The sequence below is a fragment of the Phyllostomus hastatus genome, unplaced genomic scaffold (genome assembly GCF_019186645.2).
Source record: "Phyllostomus hastatus isolate PE091 unplaced genomic scaffold, TTU_PhHast_1.1 phas_contig_40, whole genome shotgun sequence".
In the NCBI taxonomy this organism is placed as follows: domain Eukaryota; kingdom Metazoa; phylum Chordata; class Mammalia; order Chiroptera; family Phyllostomidae; genus Phyllostomus; species Phyllostomus hastatus.
The window spans coordinates 61226486-61250702 of record NW_025333872.1 but is presented as its reverse complement, the minus strand read 5'-3'; the positions used below and the strand labels follow the sequence as shown (position 1 = coordinate 61250702).

The 24217-nt window shown below is 39.2% G+C and overlaps 1 long non-coding RNA gene across 2 annotated transcripts in view; it reads left to right on the top strand.

Moving 5' to 3' along the window:
- The window catches only part of LOC123822055, a 113410-nt gene that overhangs the window by 24768 nt on the left and 64425 nt on the right, over positions 1-24217 (top strand). The window contains exon 5 of one of the 2 annotated variants that reach the window (XR_006786207.1): positions 5098-5227. The exons of the other annotated variant lie outside the window; for it this stretch is intronic. This is a non-coding gene — a long non-coding RNA (uncharacterized LOC123822055). Of the gene's footprint in view, positions 1-5097; positions 5228-24217 lie in introns of those variants that run through there. 2 annotated transcript variants of the gene reach the window in all.

Here is a 24217-nt window from a genome sequence, read left to right as displayed (position 1 = left end):
ATGTATTGTAAATTTTAACTTTCTATGCCTTTGATTGCAAAATAGCTCCTTATGCAAACCAAACATTTCTAAAGATATCAAAGGCCCTGCAGATAAATGTAATATTAAAAGTTTTTGCAATAGATAGGCCATAGCAACAAAGAAGAATTTATAGCACAATATTTGCTCAAACCACAAGGGAAAGTGTGCTTGTGGTGTCTATCTCTCATGGATTTCTATTTTAGAATGTGAATGCTGATGTTGAGTAATTTAACCCCTTCTTTGTAATGTTTGCTGGTGTTTCTAGAGGAGGAGGAAGTCTCTTACACAGTCATTAATGAACAAGCCCTTGCCTGTCAGGACAAGCCCAGGGGTGACATTATTTGCATTTGCTGATCATTGACCCTTTGGGGCTGTGAAGATTCAGGAAGGCATGGGCCCATGTCATTCTGCTCTGGACTTGGCCACACAGCGTAGCAGCATTGCAACTCATCCTAGTCCTGCGTCTACTTGGCTTTCAGTTTTCATCCCGGATGGTGCCATGAGCAGAACTGTTGGCAATTCAGAGTTCACACCCCAACTTCTCAGACTTTCTCCCTTTATCCTTACTCAACCAGAGGCCCAGAACAACAATATAATGATTCATAGGCCCTGTTTCCTGGCAAGTAATCATTTTCCCATAGTGGGTGATGACTTATGCTGGGAGAGAGGTAAAGAATGTTGATTTGCCTTTTTCCTATGTGGACTTTCTGCTAGCAGGGGGTTGGCTAGGAATATTTTGTCTTCACTTGCATGGCTATCTAAAAAATGTTTTAAAGCACTTTTGTTTTTTAAGCATGGGACCCTTAAATGTATATTATTCACAGAGAACTGGAATATGATCATCTCATCACATACTTGGCTAAAAAAGGAAAGAGACTTTGACATTTCCTTCCTTATTTTGACTTTGTGAGGTCTAGGTATGCCTCATAGAAGTTCAGAACGGAAGACACCCCCACAACAGCCCCATTTTGTAGATGAGAACACTAACCCAGAAAAATTACATGGGTCGTCCATTTTTACAGAGCTGGTTACTGACAGAGACAGATTGAGGCTGAAATCAGCTTATTTTAGGTTATTTTATCTGACATCAGGCATACTTATGCCACATCACAAGGGAATATCTAGGTATAGAGAAGTTTGAGCCTTGAGCAGGGCTCAACCATGAGTAGCAGAAGGGTGACTACATGCATCAGTAGCCGAAGGGTCAAGGGGAGAAGCATAGTTATTATATTAGGTAGGCCGTGGTTTAAATCTTGGCTATGAACTGGGTGGTGTTGGATAATTTCTTGCTTAGTTTGTCTGATTAGAGTAAGAATAATAAGGTTGATTTCATATTATCTACTGTAAGAATAAGAGATAATATACACAAAGCTCCTGGTATGCAGTAGGCTCTCAATAAACAGCAGCTCTAATTACAGTATTATTTAAGACTAAGCAACATTTGCCCTTCCTCTCTGCTCTTCCCTTTCAAAGCAGCACATGCTATATCTCGCACTGTCTTCGAGTTCTGCCTTGTCAGAGTCAACATGGTTCAGTTCATTTTCTCAAACCACTGCTGATTTTTTTTCCCATTGCGATTTGCATCTGAGTTGTCTCGTTTCCCTGAAACCCTGTCACAAGCCAGGAGATTGTAATAAAACATGATCTGAAACCTCACTGGCCAGGGAAAGTCCCTTCCAAAAGAGGCATCTTTCCCTTGCTTGAGTTTTACACTTCTCTTTCCAGCTGTGCAGGCCACCCCTCAGCCTAGCGGCTGACGGCAGGCACATGAAGGATCTGCCCCCGTGCCCTACGGACAGTGTGAGTGCAGTGGGGAAGTGAGGGCCTGGCCTGGCCACCTTGGCCACTGGTGATTTCACCACCAAGGATCATGCCTGATAGTTGTTTCAGCTTTCCCCCAAAGGCCTTTGCTGTTGTTTCTCTTCCCTTCATTCCCCTCTCAGCAGGGCCAATTCTCAAAACCTCCAGTGGAAATTTAGAGGCTTCTTTGGTTTTTAGGGGGTTACTGGGGCTTTGCATTTTCGGTGCCTTCACTTCCTTCATAGCTGCAGGGACTTCCTGAGAAGCCTCTTCTGTGCCTGGGAGTGTAGACGGGCTCCGCCCCCTTGTGTTGGGGAATTGCCGCAGAGGTGTATATGTCTTCTCTTTAAAACATAGCTTAAAAAACGTACACCTTGTGTTCAGGTCTTGCAAGGAAAATTTTTTCTCCAGTCATTTTTGTGATATTTTTTCTCTAATTCAAATATTATATATGTATTATTATGAAATATAGTACATTAAATCAAATAGATTCATTCTTTTAGCCCAAATTAGTGTGTGTGTGTCTTTCCGTGTCCTGCTTTCTGGATATTTTGTCACCAGGGAATTTCCCACTTAAGGATATGTTGCAATGCAAGTGAAATATCTGTAGTAGTTAAAAAAATAGATTTGTGCTAATGCTTTGAAAATACTTGAAATAACATTAAACATCATAAAGAAATTTTTCAAAAATGAAACTAACTCCAATTCTACCCTTTTTGTGTAAATACTGATTTCATTTTCATATTTAATTTTTATTCATTTGTTATGGTTTTATTAGGGTAGGCTTTTAAAATGTGTACCATAAAAGTGAAGCTACGCATTGCCTCAAATTTATCACAGTAGGCCTGCCCATTTCTCTGGTTTCATGTATATAGTCCACTCTGACCTACAATGCACCAGGTAATGATGAAGCCAACATTCTCTTGCCCTGGGGGTTGGTCCCTGATGAGGCCCTTGCATCAAGTTCCATTTTTAGTAGTTTCTCTTCCTTTTATGAATGACAGAAAAAAAGCTCCAGCATTTTCTTTTTGTGCTTTCACAAATGTGTATTGAAAGGCCAGTAAGTATTGTGTTGATTGAGACAAAGTCTATACAATGGCTTTGGCATATTGAAGATGGGAGTGAAAAACATGAAGGAAACTTGCATGTTGGTTTTGTGATTCTGCAAGTGGCTCGAGGCTGATCAGAGTGGAAAATGACCTCTGCTATAATATTCTGCACCATGGGAAGAAGTGGGTACAGAGGTGCTGAAATAAAATGAGAGAGCATCATGTGCCATGGGATGAAGGTGGGATTGTGTTTGGATTTGAAGATAGATAGTTAAAGTAATGGGCCCCAAGAATAATAGAGCTAAATAGAGGCAATAACCAGGGATTGGAGAGTTTAATATCTGGGAGCAATAAACCAGTGGCTTTGTTTGTTTATTTGTTTGTTTGTTTGTTTTCATGGGGAGTGTTTAAATGGAATCAGCCAGAGTGATTCTCACTGAAAAGGAAAAAGAAAAGACAATTCTAACTGGTTTCCACAAAAACTGAAACTTATTTCTTATGTAACTGAAAAAGTCCCAAGCTACATTTGGCTTTAGCTTTGGATGAACTTATGTCCTCCAACAAAATTTGTTATAATTTTGTATGTCTCCAGATTTCTACTTAACTTTCTGGTTTGTTGGCTTCCATCTCAGACAGGTTTTCCTACTTGGTGGCAAAGATGACCACTAGTAACTGTTAAGTTTTGCAGTCTTGATAGAAAGTGTATGTCTTTTTTTATTTTGATTGGCCCAGCTTGGATCACAGGTCCACCCCTGGTGTCAGGGGATAAGATGAACCCTGTACAAACCATGTGCACTGAGAATGGTCAAGTGGTGCTTCTCCAAAGGGAAGGAGTGGGTTCTATTACTACAAGAGAGGGATGATGACCATGTAAACACCAAGAATGACCACTAGGCAGATCCTTTTGAGTATCTCATAAAAAGATGAACTTTCTATTTCTAGAAAATTACTCACAAGCACTTACAAACACAATACAATTCTGTTTATAATTTTATGAGCTCACAGAACTTTGAAGTTATATATTTATACCCTACATTCCCATAGACCCCAGCTTCAATTATTTCTACAGTGTGAAATAAGCAAAGGTGAGCACCATGACTTTTTGGACATGCTATCTCCAACACTTAGTAGAGAGCCTTGTACACACTGAAACCTAAATACATTGAATGAATGAATGAATGAATGAATGAATGCATCACCCAACCAATCAACAGCATTGGGGGCAGGGGGATCTGCTATACTGGTAGTATGCTAAATGCTTATCTTAAATAATTCTTCTAACATTATTCTATGGTTAAAGAAACTAGAACTAAGGTAAGAATAAGGCGAGCTGAACACGTACAAATGAAAAGAGTGGAAAAGAGAGCAGATCTGAAATTTAAAGGAAGAAAGTCTGGATTCCAGGAATATTGTAAGATTCCCTGTTGTGGCTCAGCTGGCATGAAACTACCAAAAATGGAGCTTGATGCAAGGGCCTTATCAGGGACCAACTCCCAGGGCAAGAGAATGTTGGCTTCATCATTACCTGGTGCATTGTAGGTCAGAGCAGACTGTATACATGAAACCAGAGAAATGGGCAGACCTAGTGTGATAAAATTTGAAGCAATACCTAGCTTCACTTTTATGGCACACATTTTAGAAGCCTACCCTAATAAAACTCTGGCTGATTCCTAGCTCCAGCCATGGGGGCCATCACCTCCAAGGCCTTCTCAGGCCACTATGTGGTCATTGATTCCTGGGCATCACTTGTTGTCAGTGACAAAAAAAATGGACTTAATATTTTCTTTCTATAAAAGCCCCTTGTCATAACATGTCAGGTCTTTCACATTTTTTCCTTCCACCTGAGAACCTGTACTCAAAGTAGAATTTTTGTTTTTGTGGTGGTGGTTGAAATTTATTTGTACTCCAATTATTGGATTCACTCACTTGGATAGTTGGGAACTCACTCAATAATTTTTCCACTGTGTTTATACCCACCATTAAAAGATGCCAGAATTTTCCATGTTGCCCTCTGGGAGAATGATGAAAAGTATAGTTCACCTTCTAGAGGGCCAGCACATCGGACTACCCATAAAAGCAAACATCCTTAATCTATGGAATTGTGAGTGCTGGATCAGCAGAGCAAAGTGGTTGAAAAAATTCCCTGAAGTCTAGGCATTTGGTAGATTCATGAGATTACATGTTTTCAAGGGACTTTTTGCTCTGTTTTCTTACCTTGGGGCCACAGGATTGGTGAATATGAAGGCACCAAGAGAACAGAAACAGAAACAGAAGGAGTTATCCTGCTAAGACTCTAAACTAAGATGAATGAAGTAACTGACTCTATATTTCAGCAAATTGTTTCATATGGGAGGAATGTTGGACAACTAATAAGCAACTTTCAGCAAGAGGACATATGGCTATGCTCTGATTAGTTACTAGTTATTTCAATCCATCCATACGTATCAAGGGCTGATATGTTTATGTACAATACAGTGTTTATATAAATAGTCACAAACTTGACGAAAAAGAACTCATGGACATGGACACTAGTGTGGTGATTATTGGGGGGAGGAAACTGGAGGTAGAAGAGGGTGGGTATAGGATGGATAAATGGTAATTAAAAAATACAATAAAAGTGAACTAAAAATAAATGTCATAAACTTGAAGGATTTTTTTTTCATGTTTCTTAATGACTTAGTACCAAGGGCCAGTACAAGAAGATATTTTATTTCCTTTCCCATTAGTTTTGATCAGCCCACATTAGGCTACTTTCTCTTCTCCTATTCTTGCTTTGTGAGGGAACTTACCTTTTTCTTTGTGTGTGTGTTTGTGTGTGTTGCTTTATTAACTATATTCTTTGGGTTCAGTGTACCTTTGAACTAAAGAATCATTTATCATAGCAGGGGTTTCTATTCAAGACATTGTGCTTGATAAAGGTAAGTAGAAGAAACACCCACTGTGAGTGTTACCTGATATAGCAAAAGGGACTTTGCAGATGTATTTAAATTAAGGACTTTGAGATGGAGGAGATTATCCTAGTAAGCCCAGTGTAATCACAAGGGTCCTTATCAAAGGAAGGCAGGAGATCAGAGTGAATAGTAAAACATGTGATGGTGGAAAAAGAGGTTGGAATGATGATCTTTGAAGATGGGGCCATGAGCCAAGGAATGAAAGCAGCCACTAGAAGCCAAAAAAGACAAGGAAACAGATTTCTCCTGAAGCCAGCAGAAAGAACACAGCCCTGTTAACACTTTGAGTTTTACTTGTGCCCCCCAGAATTGTAAAAGAATAAAGTTGCATTATTTTAATTCCTATGTTTGTTACAGCAGCAACAGGAACCTAACATACCCCTCAACTCAAGGGGAGAAAGCTCCATTAGACAATTAATTCAGTATATTAATGTATTTTTCTGTGTAGGTCATATACATATGGTCAATCCAATATTACTTCTCCTTAAAAATATGTGTGATTCTAAGTTTAGTAGTAAATGAGAGGAAAGAATGGATACTACTTGAGAATATGCTTAGACTGGTCATCTCTGTATTGGTTGGGAGGGCTAGGCCATGCTGTGGTAACAACCAATCCCAAATATTAAAGTGACAAAACTTCTTGCTCATGCCAGGTCTGCTACATGACTGTGTGACCCTCCAGGGTGGCCCCTTACAAACACAATGGCTCAGTATCAAATCTCCATATCAACATGTGCTTCTTGGTAACAAAGAGAGGACAGGAAAATTCTGGAGGGACTCACACCAGGAATTAAATGATTATGCCTAAAAGTGACACATATCTCATTGCCCAAAGGAAGTCACATGGCTACATTAAATTTCAAGTAAGTAAATTTCCCTTGGTTCAAAGGAGGAAAACTAGGAATATAAATAAGTGGCATATATATCTACACCATGACCCAACTTCATAAGATAGAGAAGTATGGAAAGTATTGGAGTATTTAAAGTATTAAATAACTTTGTAATTTACATGTATTCTTCAAATATGTAGTGATAACTCCATGCTCAAACCTGAGATACCTGTCTTCTTCTTAAAAAATGTTTATACATTCTGAATTCTCAGTATTGTTGCAGACCCAGAGTTCAGTTTAATAGTTAATGCAAAGAAAGCATTATGATTAACCAAGTAAATTGATTGTTCATACTATAGTCTCTGATTTTAAGTGCTTAAAAAACCATTTACAGAGAGCTAGAGAGCATGAATACGAGTAAGTTAATAAAAAAGTTAGAATGCAAGTGGTGCTGAATTATAAATATTTAGCAACATTTGTCAAGAAATGGGAAATTATATCTAATTATTTCATTGTGCTTACCTATCTTTGATCACAAAGCCTTTGTCATGCAGTGCATTTCTATAGGCATTCCATGGTGATTTAATATCAATTAATATCTACTTGCAGCAAAGTGTTGACAGTATAAACTCCCAAGCCTGACATTTTGCAGGGTAATTGGGCTTAAGTGAAAGAGCTATCCAGGTTGCTGCTAAAAGCAGCTCCAAAAGTTGTGAAGTGGTTTTTAACCCTTTGTCAAGGAGGCTGGTCGAATTTTGGTGCTTCCACTGCTGGTTGTTTCTAGAAAAGAAGGAGAGACCAACCAACCCAGTTCCCTAATCTATATATAGTAGCTGAGGTTTCTAAAACTCCAGAAAGGAATTTACTTGCAGCTCTCTATGGCTGAGGTGGGAGCTTCTGTGTGAGTCCAGAGTGGCTGTGTTTGGAATTTCTTCTGCTGGTGCTCACTGTCCATCTCACTTCTCGGCAGGACTCAGCAATATCTCAGGGGCAGCACGCCAGATTAATTAGTCAGATCTTGGGGAGCTCTGGTGACACTGCTGAATTTTTTAAACAGTGATCACAGTTTTAAAAAATATATCAAACTAGTTAAGTATGAATCTAAGGCTTAAAAGTTACTTAACTGAGTAATCTGTATTTGTTTTATAAAAGGTGAAATTTAGGGACAATACACATTAATAAGAGATGCTATCATTTTATAGAATGCTTCTAATATGTTCAGAAATTCTGCTATTTCCATTCATTATTTTACTTAAGCCTTATAATAAATCTGTGGGGTTGGTATTCTTAGTTCTCATTTTGTACATGAGGAAAGTGAAATCTAGAAAATTAGGGAGACTTGGCCAAAGGTACACAGTCATCTCGTATCCTAGTATTTCCTTTTTACACACTGTGTGTAGGGCGCCTTAGTAGGCTTTTAAATACATTATCTTGTTCAAGTGCCACAATAGCCTGGTGTTACAGATATTGCTATATTCTAGTTGAAGGGGTGTTCTTGAGTTCTGACATGTCCAAAGCTTGCACTTAAACTGCGGTCTCCTGAAGTGAGTTTTGTATTTGACTATATCACATTGGCACCTAGCTCTTGTTGGAATCAGAACTCACAAGCCCTAGATGTCTCTATATAGGACTGCATCCAAGTTTGGGAGCTAACCACTCAGGTTAGCTAAATTCATGCTTAAAAAGACCTCCTTTCCCTGTGTTTGTGTGGGGTCCATTTGCTGTACTTTAAAATATGTTGGACCCAGGAATGTGACAAAACAGGGGTGCTTGTTTGTCCATTCCTTTTGTTTTCCTTCTCACAAGTTAACTAATGTCCCCAGCACACAGGAGGCAATTAGGCCCCATGTTCCTGACAAGAGAGTTCTGCTTAAAGTGGCTTTTAAAGTGCCTCTTGGTAGAGCTGCTATTTATTTTAGGCAGTTTATTTTCTCAGAAGGGAGTCAACAGCTTCTATTGCTTTGCCACATAAAACCTTTAGTTTTAATCACCTCCTTAAAAACATTCTTTCTAACCCACTCTAGGCAAGATGGTGGATTTCCTAGCAACTTGGTCTTTAACTCTGATATGCAGTTACTAATCACCAAGACATTGAAGGTACTACTTTTTAAAAAAATTCAATTTTATTTTAATTGTTCAAGTACAGTTTTCTGCCTTTTACACCCATCCCGGCCCATCCCCCCAGCCCTCCCCAACTCCCTCCCATTCTGAATGTACTACTTCTTTTCTTATCTTGCTCAGGGTCTACTTGGAGAGGAATCAAGCCCAGAGTCCCTTTGAATATAATGGGAGTGTCAGGTGATCTGAGTAGTCCAGTGAGAAACAGGCCTCCTTTAATGCAAAATCTGCCAAGGGTCTGAACAATCATCATAATTAATTATTAATAATTATTAATAATTATTTCTATGCACATTAATATTGTGCTTAGAAAGACTGATTTACAACCTTCCAGAACATGCCAGAAGTTTAAAATGTAGTTATTGGCTCCATCTCAAATCAGTCAATAAGTAAGCAAAACAGAAACTCCAGGGGAATTAACTTAGAGGTTTCTAGACTCCCATTCTGTATGGACACATGATGAAGGGGAATCTGCTCTCATTAGATCTAGAATCTTCCATATCAAGCTCCTCTGTACAGTTCCTGCCTCTACACCATTTCATGAAAGTTGTCTCTTCTTGGTAATTAAAACAACCAATAAAGTTGAAAAGGGGGAGAACCCACTTCTAGCTTTATATACAAAGTAAGAAATACTTTCCTCTTCAGTATATTTCAGTCTTACTGGGAAAGTAATTTCAGGTGATTTATTATTCAGGACACGCTTCAGCAAATATTCTTCTGAGTGCTACCTATGGGCCAGGCATTGGGCCAGATGCTCAGGATTAAGCTTGAATCAAAATAGGATCTTTGTCCTCGTGGGGTTGGGGAGTGAGAGCCTGAGAACCAAACAGATCCAAGGACAACACAGCATAGTAAATGTGATCAAAGGGAGAGTACACATGCCCTGGGAATACCAAGGAGGAACACAAAACCTGTACTTTGCCTGCTGGGAAAGGCTTCTTAGAAAAGGTGGAGCCAAAATGAGGGATGAACTGGAGTGGAGGGCAAAGCCTGAGGCTGGGCCAGGAGGACAGTGTGACAGGCCGAGCACAGAGTGTGAGTAAAGGTTCAGAAATGAGAGCGAGTACATCTGACACAGTGAAGATTTTAGCTGGCCTTGAAAGAAGAGTAGTGTTGAGACTAGGGTGGCAGGGATGAGGTTGTGCAGGAACTTGTAAACCAAGTCAAGGAATTTTGCTTTATCTCTAAAGAATGATGGGATTTACTGAAAGATTTTTAGGCATAGAGTGACATGATTATATTTATATTTTAATCTGGCTTCAGCATTAAATGGCCTGGAGGAGTTTTGGAAAATGGGAATAAAGAAAGTAAAGAATAGGCTTTCCTTAAAGTGTCTAGATGTGGGTGTGTGTGAGGGGGAGTTGTTTGGGATTTAGGGGAGAAAAGAGAGAACTTGGTGAATATTGTCAGAAGATATTACTTATGTTTCCTTAGGTCAGTCATATATGGATTGTTTAGGTACTTAACATATATTTATTTAGAATTCACATATACGGCATTTTCCCTAGAGCAGTGGAGGATATATAAAAAGCATAAACTCTATCTGTTCCCTGGAAGTCTATGTTCTTATTAGCACAGTACCACCACTAGTAGGGAGAGGGTTTGAGTACCAGGAGTTTATACAGAAAATAAAGTCTACAAGAATTTAGAGGAGGGAGACAGTAATTTTCACCATGGCTGTGGGACAGAGAGACCAGACACAGGGCTGGGCATCTGGTTCTGTGTACTGACTAAAATTTTTCAGGTTTAGGATTGTTAAAAAATTACCTGCAAAGATAAATCTTAGTTATCTACTACAATATGCCCTTTTCTGAACTCACCAGGGTTAATGCTCCATCTTTTCAGAAGTGCCTCTGGCTTCTCCAAGCAACATTCATCATGGGGGAGAACAATTAGTCTTTGTCATTCATTAGGAACGGATTCCACAGCTCAGAAAGAAAAAGCCAGCAGTGACTTTTCAATCACCCCTTCAACCCCCAGGTTCTTCTGAGAAATCCCCAGATTTCTTGTACGAAGAACATGCAATAAGTAGTTCCTCCTTGCCCTCAAGTATGCCAGGAACATGAACTTTGAAAGATCATGGAAAATACAGAGACCTTGAGGGTTTTGTTACTTGGTAACTGAAATCTGTTGTTAAAATAGGAAATTTGCATCATTCTATAATTCTAAAAATGCAATACATGTTATTTTTTTTTCTAGGAGGGGAAATAATATGGTAGTTTTACTATCTCATTATTTCAAAAATCTGTACTTGTTAGACTGGTTTCCCTGCTGTTAAACCATTGTTATTCAAAGTGGATACCTCATGGGCTGGTGGAGGTAGAGCAGCAAGTCTACCTAGAATTTCCAGGAAGGCCAAGTAAATTTTCACATGACGAGAAGATTTTATCAGGGAACTAGGAAACCTCCTTTGTATCTGGTGGTGCTGGGACAGAACATTGACGGTAAAGAGATCAGAGCAGTGACATCTGCTTTGCTTCTGGGAAATGTGCCTTACCTCTGGCTGCCTGGCCTTAGCTCCCCTCCTGCTACCCTTGTACTTCTGAGGTTGCCCCTGACTCCAAGTCCAATACAGAAGGTACATTTCCCAAACCGCATCCTGGGACTAGTGCTCTGACAAGAGCAAATGAAGAGGAAAATAGAATAGTTGACATAACTTCTTGGAGAAATGGGATGGAAGATGGCCTTCTGTTTTAATTAGACTTGGTTGAATAAGAAGCTTTGGGTCAACTGAAACTCAAAGGTGTACTAGGAATGTTGGGAACTTCTAAAACAAGGGTATGTCTTACTCAATCTCCGTTCCCTTCTGGCATTGTTATAAAAAGCTTGGGGTTATTGAAGAAGAGACCTTGTAGCAATACTGGACATCCGTGGGTCAATAGGAAGGGAGTTCATGAGATAAAATGTTCTCTTTAATTCTGGGATGGCAGATAATAGTAACCTGGTGTACTGGCAGGGGTAATCCTTCCAAGTTTAGAAAATGGAGAAGCTAAATAATGACATTGGAATTTCAGTATTTACAAGACAATTTTTTATTCTGTATTTATTAAGAATATATTAGTATTTTCTCCTATATTACTTTATGATGAGCCTGTAGTAAATTTAGGAGGGTGTACTATTACAATATTGACACATGGGCTAGAATATAAACTTTGTTGCTATGTTCACTGATATATCCCCAACTATCTGTAAGTGTCTGGTACATAATGGGTATGAAATAAGTGTTTGTTAAATAAATGGCTTAACTGAGTATATGAGTAAATAGTATAAAATTGAGTAATTATTTTAATTTTTCATGAGATTAAATTCTCATTCCAGTATAATGGATAATGTTTGCAGACATAGGCCTCAGGTTATGGGCATTGGTAATTCTACAACATTAGGAATGGGCTGTGACATTTTCTTATTAACTGAAAATGAGGTTGATCCACATTCAACAACAAAAAAAATATTATCTAAGGATTCTTTTCATTCTATGAGCCAACAAATCTATGAATGTAGATTATTTTTCAGGCTTCTTCCACTTATAACATTCTATGGTTCTTATAAAAACATGCAAAAAAGAAACATGCCCTTTGGTTCCACTGACACCTACTTTCTATTGTACCTTAGGAGAAGGCTTTCAGAAGTTCTGAAAAGCAATGCCAACTCATCTTTGGTGGTTTGCAGAGCATCACCGCATATAGAAGAAATTTAATTATTGACCTCTGAAAGTCATAGCTGATTATCTGCTTAGACAATCATTAACAAGGAGGACCTACCATTTATTAATCACCTTCAGGCATTGTGCTTGTGCTGTCCCAGTGACACTTTGAGTATAGACTAGTAACTAAGAATTACAAATTGTGAAAAATTACCGAGACAAAAAGGAGTGGGGTTGAGGGAGAAGGTGAGCTATTTCGATAGGGAGGTCAGGGAGGGTCTTCCTGGAAAGGTCTCATTTGACAGATGAGAAAGAGTCAGCCATATTCAGGGCAAAGCTTCAAGCACTTGAGGCAGAAAACACAGCATGAGCAAATAAACTAGTTTTAGAGCTTCTTGTATTTACAAATGAAATGATATGACATCCAGGATTTGCTTTAAAATAATTTCTTATAAATCGTTCTTTATTTCAATTAGTGTATCCTTTATTTCTGACTGTATCCTTTTCATGCATTTTCATTTTCTTGATGCTTTATTTTGAACAGAATACAAGGATTTGATTTTGAAAAAGTCCAATTTAATCAATTTTATTTTATTTTTAGTGCTATTTCTGTCTCAGCTAAGAATTCTCTGCCTACCACAAGGTCATCTTATGTGTTTGAGTCTATTTCTAAACTATCTATTTTACCATCTTGATTGCTATAGCTTCACAATAAGTCTTAAAATCAAATAGTGTAAGTTCTTCAATTCTTTTTGTCTTTTTCAAAATTATTTTTCCCTTAGATCCTTTTCCTTTCCAATACATTTTACAATCAGCTTGTCAATGTCTTAAGAAAAAAACGCCTGCTGAAATTTTGGTTAGGTTTACTTAAAACCTGCAGATTAACTTGATAAGAATAGAGAACAATACTCAGTCTTCCTATCCATAAACATGGCATATAGTTGCATTATTCAAATCTTTAAAAATTTCCCTAACAATATTATGTCATTTTCTATAGAAAGATTTTGCACAGCTTTTGTTAAATTTATTCCTAAGTATTTTATGTCTTTTGGTCCTATTGTATATGACATTCTTTTAAAATTTTATATTCTATTTTTTTGTTCCTCAATTTTAGTTATAGATTTTTTTCTAGCCTTATTATTGTGAGACTAGTACATCTGCAAACTTAAAAAACCATATCAGTAACATTTTTGTGAATTATTTCTCACAAAACAGAGTTAACTCTATTTCACAGCTAAAGACTGAGTCACCATAAAGGAAAATAATTTGAATCAAGCTATATCCTTCACACAGACCATGCCAGATTTTTCATTACATTTCTCTTAGACAGAAGAAAATTGGATAGAGAGCATCATGTTCTTCTAATGCTGGATATGGGACAGTTTTCCCCTTTTTGCTGAGAATATATCTGGAAAGAAGCATTATTTGAGGACAGTTGGAGGGAAAATAAGCAGAGACCATTGTCATGTCCGTCCAGAAAATATCCTGCATATTGTTTTTCAATAGACTTCTTGCCCAGCTCCTACTCTGGGGGTCATTGTGCTTTCTCAGAAAGATCCTGATTCTATGGGTTTAAGACTAACTTTGTTTGAGTAGCTTTCTCATTAATTTGGTTTGAGTTTCCATAGGAGACTTAATGTGGATTTTATTTTGTCTCTTAAAATAGACATGGGAGGACTTCTGGTCAAGGTGGTGGTATAGGCAGACATGGCTTGACTCTTCACACAACCACATCAAAATTAAAGCTAAAATATGGAAGAACCATCACTCAGAACCATCAGAAATCAAGTTGAATGGAAGTCTGATAACTATGAATTAAAGAACCGACATCCATCCAGACTGGTAGGAGGGGTACAGACATGGAATGAGCTGGTCCCTCACTCATGTTTGGTGGATATAAATTTGGGAGATATATCTCAGGAGAAAAAAGTCCCAGCTGCACACCAGGTTCCCCAGCCCAGGGTTTCAGTGCCAGGAAGATAAATCCCTACAATGTCTAGCTGTAAAAACCAGTGGGGATTAGGTTGGTGGAAGAAACCTCTTGAGTCCCAAGCAGTTCCTCTTAAAGAACACACATACAGACTCACCTACTCAGACTCACTCACTCTGAGCTCCAACACCAAGGTAGCAGCTTGAAAGGCACCCATGGTATACAGAGAAAAACTGAAGTCTCTGGCATCAAGGTGAGCAGAGGCCATTGTCCCTTTTCTAAAATCTTCCCTTACAGAGCAACCAAACTAGTGCCATATCTGAGACTCGATCATCCTGGCAAACACTGTTTGACTGTCCTTGAAGATTCCCCACAGACTCCATCCCACCCAACTTATGGACCCACACAAGATGCTTTTCCATATGAAAGGTTGGTCTTGGCTCATACTTCACAACTTCCTAAGTTCTCTCAAACAAGTAACATCTAACATCAGGGAGCTCAGGCCTGGCACTAGCAACAGCCAGCCTAGATTAATAGGTTGGCTTTGCCTGGGAATCTCCAAGCCTAGCACCAGGAGCAGCCATCTCAGATTGCTATATAGCTCAGGCAGGCTGGGCCCAGGTAGAACACTGGTGGGGGCTGATCTTGTCCTGAATCACATGGGAAACCCTAAGGCCAGTGCACCCAGTGGACAGCTAAAGACCACATCAGAGCACCACCATCCTGCTCCTACACAGCTGGTCCTCCACAAAGGGCAGAGATTGGTGATAAGTAGTCATAGCCAATCCTTGCAGCTGACTAGCCTGGATAAATTCCTCCTATTGATCAGCCAACAGCAACCCAGGATCAACTACAAGAGGAGGGTGTACTCAGCCCACACAAAGGGTGCATTTTGAGTACCTAGTTTGGGTGATGGAGGAGGCTGTTCCACTGGACCCAACGGGACACCTACTCCATTGAACCAATTACCAAGACACGGAGTTGAAGCAGCTCTACCTAATACATGGAAAGAAACACAGTGAAGCTGCCAAAACAAGAAGATGGAGAAATATGGCCCAAATGAAAGAACAGATCAAAACTTTAGAAAAAGAGCTAAATGAAATGGTGGTAAGCAATCTCTCAGATGCAGAGTTCAAAGCACTGGCTATAAGGATGCATGAGGAACTTAGTGAGGACATCAACAGTATAAAAAGATTTGGTCATCTACAAAGGCTACATTAATTGAAATAAAGTAAAATTTACAGGGAAACAACAATAGAGTGTATGAAGCTGAGAATCAAATCAATGATTTGGAACATAAGCAATCAAAAACCAACCAATCAGAACAACGAGAAGAAAAAAGAATCCAAAAAACATAAGGTTGGTATATGCAGCCTCTGGGATGTCCAAGAGGTCCAACATTCACATCATGGGGTCCAGAAGGAGAAGATGAAGAGCATGAAATTGGAAATCCATTTGAAAAAATAATGAAAGAAAAGTTTCCTAATTTGGTGAAAGAAATAGATGTGTAAGTCCAGGAAGTACAGAGAGTCCCAAATAAGATGGATGCAAAGAGGTCCACTCCAAGATACATCATAATTAAAATGTGAAAGTTTAAAGAGAGAATCTTAAAAGCAGCAAGACAAAAGTAGTTAGTTACCTACAGGGGAGTTCCCATAAGACTGTCAGCTGATTTTTCAAAAGAAACATTGCAGGCTAGAAGGGATTGGCAAGAAATATGCAAAATAATGCAGAACAGGGACATAGAGTCAAGATTGCTCTACCTAGCAAAGATATCACTTAGAATCAAAGGGCAGATAAAGACCTTCCCAGACAAGGAAAACTAAATGAGTTTATCATCATGAAACACTTATTATTTGAACTGTTAAAGGGACTATTTAAGAAAAAGAAGATTGAAACCAAGAACAAAAAAATGGCAATAAATACATATCAATCAACAATTTAATCTAAAAAACAAACTAAGCAAGCAAGAAGACTAGAGACAGAATCAAGGATATAGAGAGCATTTGATGGTGGTCAAATGGGAGGGGGTTTGGGAGAATGAGTGAAGAGGTGAACAGATTCAGAAGTACAAATAGGTAGTCACAGAATAGCCATGGGGATGTAAAGTACAGTCGAGGAAATGGAGTAGCCTAAGAAATTATACACATAGCCTGTGGACATGAACAATGGTGGGGGGAATTGCCTGAGGAAATGGGGGGTGCTCGGTGGAGAGGTGGTAAAGGGGGAGGAATTGAGACAACTTTAACAGCATAATCAATAAAATACAATTTAAAAAACAAAATTGAGATGTTAATCATTCTTGCCTTATTTTCCTTATGGAACTTTTTTCTAAGGACCAGATGTTAAGGCTTATGAAAGCCCTTTGTAAATAGGAAATCTTTAATAAAATGTTAAATATCAGTATGGTTGGAGCCATTTTTGAATGGCTATGCAGAAAAATTTAATCACTAGTGAAAATGGTTATTTTTCTTTAAATCTGGCCCAGGAAATGTGTGAGAGGGGCTTTATCATACACTGAGTATCTGCTGTGTTCCAGGCATCTTATGTATTTGTATTAGTTCTTTTAATTTTTGCTACAACACCATGAAGCTATAGTGAGGTAAGAATTATTAATATCCCTTTGCAAATAAGAAACTGAGGTTTAGAGAAATTATCTTGTTCAAAGTGCCTCAGGTATTGTCTGACTTTAGAACTTTGCATTTTCTATAGACCATGTTGTCTAACTGAGAAAATGATGAGGATTGGAAATGAGCATGCAAGGGGAATGTGGCTACTTGGTTAAGGGATGTATGACAGTTCAGAACTCAGCCTAAGACCAATGGATTGGCTCCCCACTTTTCCTTGTAAGACAGTCTGTAGCACCACACCCTTAGAGAGTTTTAAAAGGGCAAGGCAGACCAGACTCCAAACACAATTGAAATCACACTTCCCCAACTATTATTGAGGCATTTCAATAGATTATTTAGTGTCTGTACTAAACTTTATTTTTGGAAGCTGCTATTAAATAATACTTCTGCAGGATATTTATATGCTATACCAGTAATGCCACCCAGATGCAGGGAGGAAGTCTATGCTATAGCCCCACCCTCAGGCAGATAATTCACTATAATTCCCAGCAATAGAGAGGCACTACTATAGGAATGCATATGATGTTATGCCCCAGGATATAGAAAAAGCTGAGAGCATGAATAGGCTCCTGTGCATTGCTGGACTCTCACCTGAGCTTTGAAGTAGTATATACAATTCAAGGCAGCAGGACAGTGCATCTTCTGACACAAAGTGATGGGAAGGCGAAGATACATTCTCTGCTAGAAAGACATCAGGGAGGCCATGTGGTTGGAGACATGGCTGTCTAGTGGTGGTTAGGCATGAGGTGTGGAGGGAGACTACCTACATTTCACCAACCACCAATGATTATCTTTGAGGTTCTGGTCAAATTATTCACCCTCTGTGTGTCTATGTGTGTGTGTGTGCGCGCACACACACATACTTCCCTAATGTGAAATGAAGCAATAATAACATTCACCTCCTAGTGTTACAGTGAGGATTTAGTGATTCAAAGCATGAAAGCACTTAACATGCCACCTGACACACAACAAACATTCAGTAAAATGCTAGCTGTTTCATTGCTAATAGTTGTAGGTGTTAGAAGAATTTGCTCAAATCCCACATATCAACTTCCAAATTCATTTGTGTGTGTAACTGTATTAGTTTGCTAGAGCTGCCATAACAAAATACCACAGACTGGGTGACTTAGACAAAAAAGTAATTTATTTGCTCACAGTTGTAGAAGCTAGAAGCTCAAGATAAAGGTGTTGCCATGTCTGGTTTCTCTGGGGTCACCTCTCTGTGGCTTGAAGGTGGCTGCCCTCTCACTATGTCCTCACATGACCTTTTCCCTGTGAACATAAGCCTGGCGTCTTATCTCTCTTCTCCTGGGGACACCAGTCCTATTGGATTAGGGCCCACCCATATGAACTCATTTACCCTTACCTGCACTATTTCCAAATACAGTCACATTCTGGGGGTTAGAGGTGAGGACACAACAATTAAGTGCATAAAAGTAGTTCTTGCTTTGCTCCCCTCTGCTTTCAAAGTGCTGTTCTTCCTTTTCAAGGTTGATTCTTTCACATGGCCCCCATGTCATCAAGTGTTGCTTTCCTTCTCTCTTTTCCAGTGGCTTTATATTCGGGGTTTTAGGTCTGTCATACCTCCTTCTGCTATTTATTTATTTAAATATTTTCCTTTAAAGAAAGAGGTAGATAAATATAAATCTTCCTACCTCACATACTATTATAGAGATAGAAAGATTTTTTTTCTCTTTAGTTAAATTGAGAAAAGACCCTTTGTTTTAAAACTGTCATATAGTGCAGATCAGGTAGGAGCAAGCGATACATGAGGTATGTGTGGACGTGTGGGTGTGAGTGTGGGGGGCGGGGGCTGTGCATTTGGCATTCAGCCTGAAAATTTGAAAATCCTAATTCGTATTTGGACAAACAATTTAAAAAATGCTTTATCTTCCATTTAAAAATTTATCAAAAATGAAAAAACCAACAATAGAAAAAAGGAATCATAAAAATATAAATGCTAAGGACAATTGTTTGTCTATGTTCAAAATGCAGATCACTGCTTTTAAGTAGAACAGAAAAAGGTAATAAATTTTTAAAAAGTAATGTCAAGTAAATGGGCATAAATGTACAATGTATAGCTCCAACATGGAAAGACAATTTAGAGTTTTCCTAGCAACGGGGGCTCCGTTAAACAGCCACGTGTGCATAGATGCTCAAGTCCTCTGCTTTCTCAGCTCTCTTCCAATCCAACTGAATCCCTACCATTTCAGAAACACTGTAGGCATGGTGTTAACTTAAGTAGTACCCCGGGGACAAAATGCACATGCTGTGTATGGAGACAAGCCCCTGCTATTCCTCTTTTTATAAGCCACCAAATCTTGCTACTGGTGTTTACATGAACGGAGAACTGTGATATTAATATTTAGCTCACTCTGTAGAAATATGCATTTAAATAGGGGCAATTTCAGTATACAGTTTGCAGAGCAAGATCTCTCTCTCTTTCTGACTTTCTTGCACACACACACACACACACACACACACACACAACACACACAAAGAATGGTTTCCTGTTTACATGGCTAAGAACCCTCAGTTAACTCGAAGAATAACACCTGGTTGGCAGAAGGAGTAGATCTAGCAAAATGGCACTGTTACAGCTACGGGGGATGCCCAGTGTGCATGAGAACTTTGCAAACCCTGCTGGAGATGGGATTCCCACATGGACAGCTGCAGCATCAAAGAATCCCGGTGACCTAGATTCAACTATAGATTGGGAACTGCTTTGGCCTGCACTGTTACCACCACACTAGCCGCCTGCTTGCAGTTTCATAGGCTGCCTGGCAAAGTGTGCTGACCCATTTCACCATGACAACCTGGGCTGCTCTGCTAAAGGCTGTGTGCAGGGAAACGCTCATTGTTGGCATTTTAAAGATTTCAAAATTAAGTTTACTCAGAGTTTTTGAAAAACACATCTATCTAGAAGAATCAACTAAAGCTGATATCCTTTAACAGCAGTGGAAGAGTTGGAGAAGAGAAACCTGTAAAAGTCGTTAGCTTTTTCCATGTTCTAAACTATCAGCAAAACTCTCCACTTTACCTTTTATTCAGCCAATAGCATTGCAATGAATATGTTTCTAAGCAAAGGGAATTGATAAACAGAGAATAAGTAGGTGAAAAGGCTAAAGGATTAACTTCCACGGATATATATATTCTGTTCTATTAAAATAGAATATATAGACTCAAATAATTTAAAATCTCCTGATAAATAAGTGGAAGTGTTTAAAGGTGGATTTATTGCAGCCTTGGCTCAACCTTGAACTGTTCAGAATCAAGTTTCATTGGAGAACTAAAATAGCATGCCCCTTGGGGAGAAAATGGGTCTGTGCTTTGGTGAAGGAATTCCATTTAGTGAGTGCAATTTAGGAAAATCAGGGCCTGGTATGTGTATGTGATCACATTAAAATGCAACCTCTGCTTTTTTTTGACAAAAACCGTAGCACAGAATTGAAAGCATTTGTAGGTCTTTATAATGACATTTGTGCCCCATTCCCAGCATCGTTTTTCTTGTTGTTAAATTAGCTCAAGAGTTTAAATCTTAGAATTATCCGAGTAATTTTCTTTATTTCCTATGCAAGGCAAACAAATTCAAAAGAAGCCATGAGGCATAGAATCTGTTCCCAGTGACAGATCCTTTCCTTGGGTGGTGAAGGTCTCTTTCTAGGGACAATAAAATCAGACAGTCTTTACTTTTTAAGGAGAGGAAGGAGATGAGTGGCCACAGCTTGACATCATGGGAATCAGTCCAATACAATTTATGGAAACATTGAAATAAAACTATAGCATAACTTTGTGAAATACATGAGCCATCCACTCCCTTTGTCATAGAGATTTTAAGGATTCTCTTTTCCATTCTCTCTTATTCAGCATTTTCTTTCACTGTTTAAAGAGGTTTCCTTTCCTCCTGCAAGGGCTCAGCCTCCTTTCTGACAGATCCTTCCTGTCTCAAAGTCTTCCAGGAGCAACCTCTATCCTGTGTGAAAGGACAGGCTTCCTGTTGAAGAAGCAGTTAACTCTATTTGCAGCCCTATGTGCCTGACAGTCTTCACCTTACAGTCATCTGTCAGTGAAGAATTCACTAGGTTAACTAAGCATCTAGTATATTGCTGTGAACAATCAAGAGTTAGAAAACAAATAGCAGTTGTAAGCAGTATACCTTTGAACTCAATCATTCAACTGTCAAGGACAATTAAAGATGAAATAATTATCCAGTATACCAGAAAGATAGCAATAGTTTTTCATCACCAGAAATGAAGTTATAAGTATGTAACCATACATTCTGGCCTAACTTATCTTTCTGTCATCCTGATATAATTACAAATGGTGGCCCCTTTGTGTCCTCATTTGAATGTTAAATGACATGGTCTTTCTAACAAATATATATATATATATACACACACACACACACACACACACACACACACACACACACATACATGTGTATACACACACACACACATATACACTTTATTTTTTATTGTTTATGCTATTATCATTGTCCCAATTTCCCCCCCTTGCCTCCTCCACCCAACCACTCCCCACTCCCTCAGGCAATTCCCACACCATTGCCCATGTCCATGGATATATGTTCTTTGGCTGCTCTATTCTCTATGCTGTACTTTACATCCTTGTGACTATTCTGCAACTACCAATATGTACTTAATCACTTCACCTTTTTTGTCCATCCCCCAATCCCTCCTTCCATCAGGCAACCATCAAAACATTCTCTGTAACTATGATTCTGTTTCTGTTCTCCTTGTTTGTTTATTTTGTTTGTTAGATTCAATTATCAATTGATATGTATTTATTACCATTTCATTGTTGGTATTTTTTATCTTTTTCTTGAAGAAGACCCTTTAACATTTCATATAATACTGGTTTAGTGGTGATGGACTCCTTTAGCTTTTTTTGTGTGTCTAGGAAGCTCTTTATTTATCCTTCAATGCTGAAGGATAGCATTGCTGGGTAGAGTAACCTTGGTGTAGGTTCTTGCTTTCCATCACTTTGAATATTTCTTGCCAATTCCTTCTAGCCTGCAAAGTTTCTTTTGAGAAATCAACTGACAGTCTTATGGAAGCTCCCCTATAGGTAATTAACTGCTTTTCTCTTGCTGCTTTTAAGATTCTCTATTTGTATATTTAACCTTTGGCATTTTAATTATGATGTGTCTTGGTACGGGCCTCTTTGGGTTCATCTTACTTGGGACTCTCTGTACTTTCTGGATTTGTATGTCTATTTCCTTCACCAAATTAAGGAATTTTTCTGTCCTTATTTTTTCAAATAGTTTTCCAATTTCTTGCTCTCTCTCTTCTCCTTCTGGCACCCAATGATGAAAATGTTGGTATGCTTGAAGTTGTCCCAGGGGCTCTTTATACTATCTTAATATTTCTCTGAATTTTTTTGTTCTCCTTTCTCTGCCGATTGGTTGGTTGTTTTTTGCTTCCTTGTATTCCAAATGACTAATGTGTTTCTTGGCTTCATCTACTCTACTGTTGATTCCCTGTAAATTGTTCTTTATTTCAATTAGTGTAGCCTTCATTTCTGACTGGATCTTTTTTATGCTATTGATGTCCTCACTAAGTTCCTAGATCATCCTTATAACCAGTGTTTTGAACTCTGCATCTAGTAGATGCAGAGTAGATTGCTCATCTCCATTTTGTTTAGTTCTTTTTCTGGAGTTTTGATCTGTTCTTTCATTTGGGCCATGTTTTTTTGTCTCCTCATCTTGACAACCTCCCTGTGTTTGTTTCTATGTATTAGGTAGAACTGCTCATCTTTCAGGCTTGGCGGAGTGGCCTAAGGTAGCAGATGTCCTGTAGAGTCCAGTGGCACAGCCTCCCCTATTACCCAAGCTGGGTATTCAAGGTGCACTCACCATGTGGGTCATGTACACCCTCCTGTTGTAGTTGAGCCTTGATTGCTGTTGGCACATCCCAGGTCAGCCACTGCCTGTGTACTATCTAGAGTCACACAGCATAAGCTACGAAATGATCTACAGATGGCTGCTACTTGTGCTGGGCTTGGAGGAGTCCAGACAAGGCCAGCCTATGAACTAGTGCCACCTGCTGCTAGTGCTGGGCCTGGGGCAACTTAGAAAGAGCCAGGGGCAATCTGAATCCATGTGCTGCTTGTTTTAAAGGACTTAGGAAAATCTGTAGCATGGGCCAAGACAAGCCATTTGTATGGAAAAGCCACTGGAAACAGCTTCAGTGGGCCCAAAAGTTGGGTGTGGCAGGGCCTCAGGGAATCACCAGAATGGGGCAAAGGGTGTGAGCCAGGCTGATCAAGTCTCAGATATATAGCCTGCCTGCTGGCTCCGTGACTCCATGGCTCCATGACTCCATGGCTCCATTGGGGAAAGGCTAAGAAAAGGAACAATGGCCTCTGCCAGTGTTTCTGTCTCAGAGAAAGCTGCCCCCCAACTCTCTCCCTGATGCTGGACAATTCAGTTCCTCCCTCTATATGTCTGATGTCTTCGAATCTGCTGCCCCCCTGTTGAAGCTCAGAGGGAGTGAGTCCACATTAGTCTATATGTGGGCCCTTTAAGAGGAACTACCTGGGAGTCCAGAAGTTTTGGTCTTCCATAGCCTAATTCCCCACTGGTTTTTACAGCCAGAAGTTATGGAGACTTACCTTTTTGGCACTGGAACCCTGGGCTGAAGGGTCTGGTGTGGGGCTGGGACCTCTTGCTCCTGAGATGTCCATCCCGATTTTTATATGCCTCATGTGGGTGTGGGACCGGACTGTTCTGCACCTCTTCCCCTCTAACCAGTCTTGATGTGATTTCTTCTTTAATTCTGTAGTTGTAGGACTTCCTTCATCTTGACTTTTGATAGCTCTGAATGGTGCTTTTTCTATAGTTTAGTTGTGCAAGGAAGGGAGCCTTGTTTAGCTATGCTGCTATCTTGACTGGAAGTCTAACAATATTTTTAGTGCTTGAAACGTTTTCCTTCAGTGTCTTTCTATAATTTAACTTGCTGTGTATGACTATGGTTTTATTGTCAAGAGGGTTATGTTTAATATCCTGAGGGCACCATCTCTTGACAGAAATTCCACCACTTTTACATGTATGGTTCATGATAGATTTAATTGATCACAAGAATGTATCCAGGAATGACTACAGCCAAACCTGGGAATTAGGTGAGTTTCAGATCAGAGTCTGAGTCCCTCCAGGATCATCTTCTCCACCCTACTCTCCTGAGTTACATGCTTCCCTTCAAATTTTTCTTCCCCAACCTGTGCTGC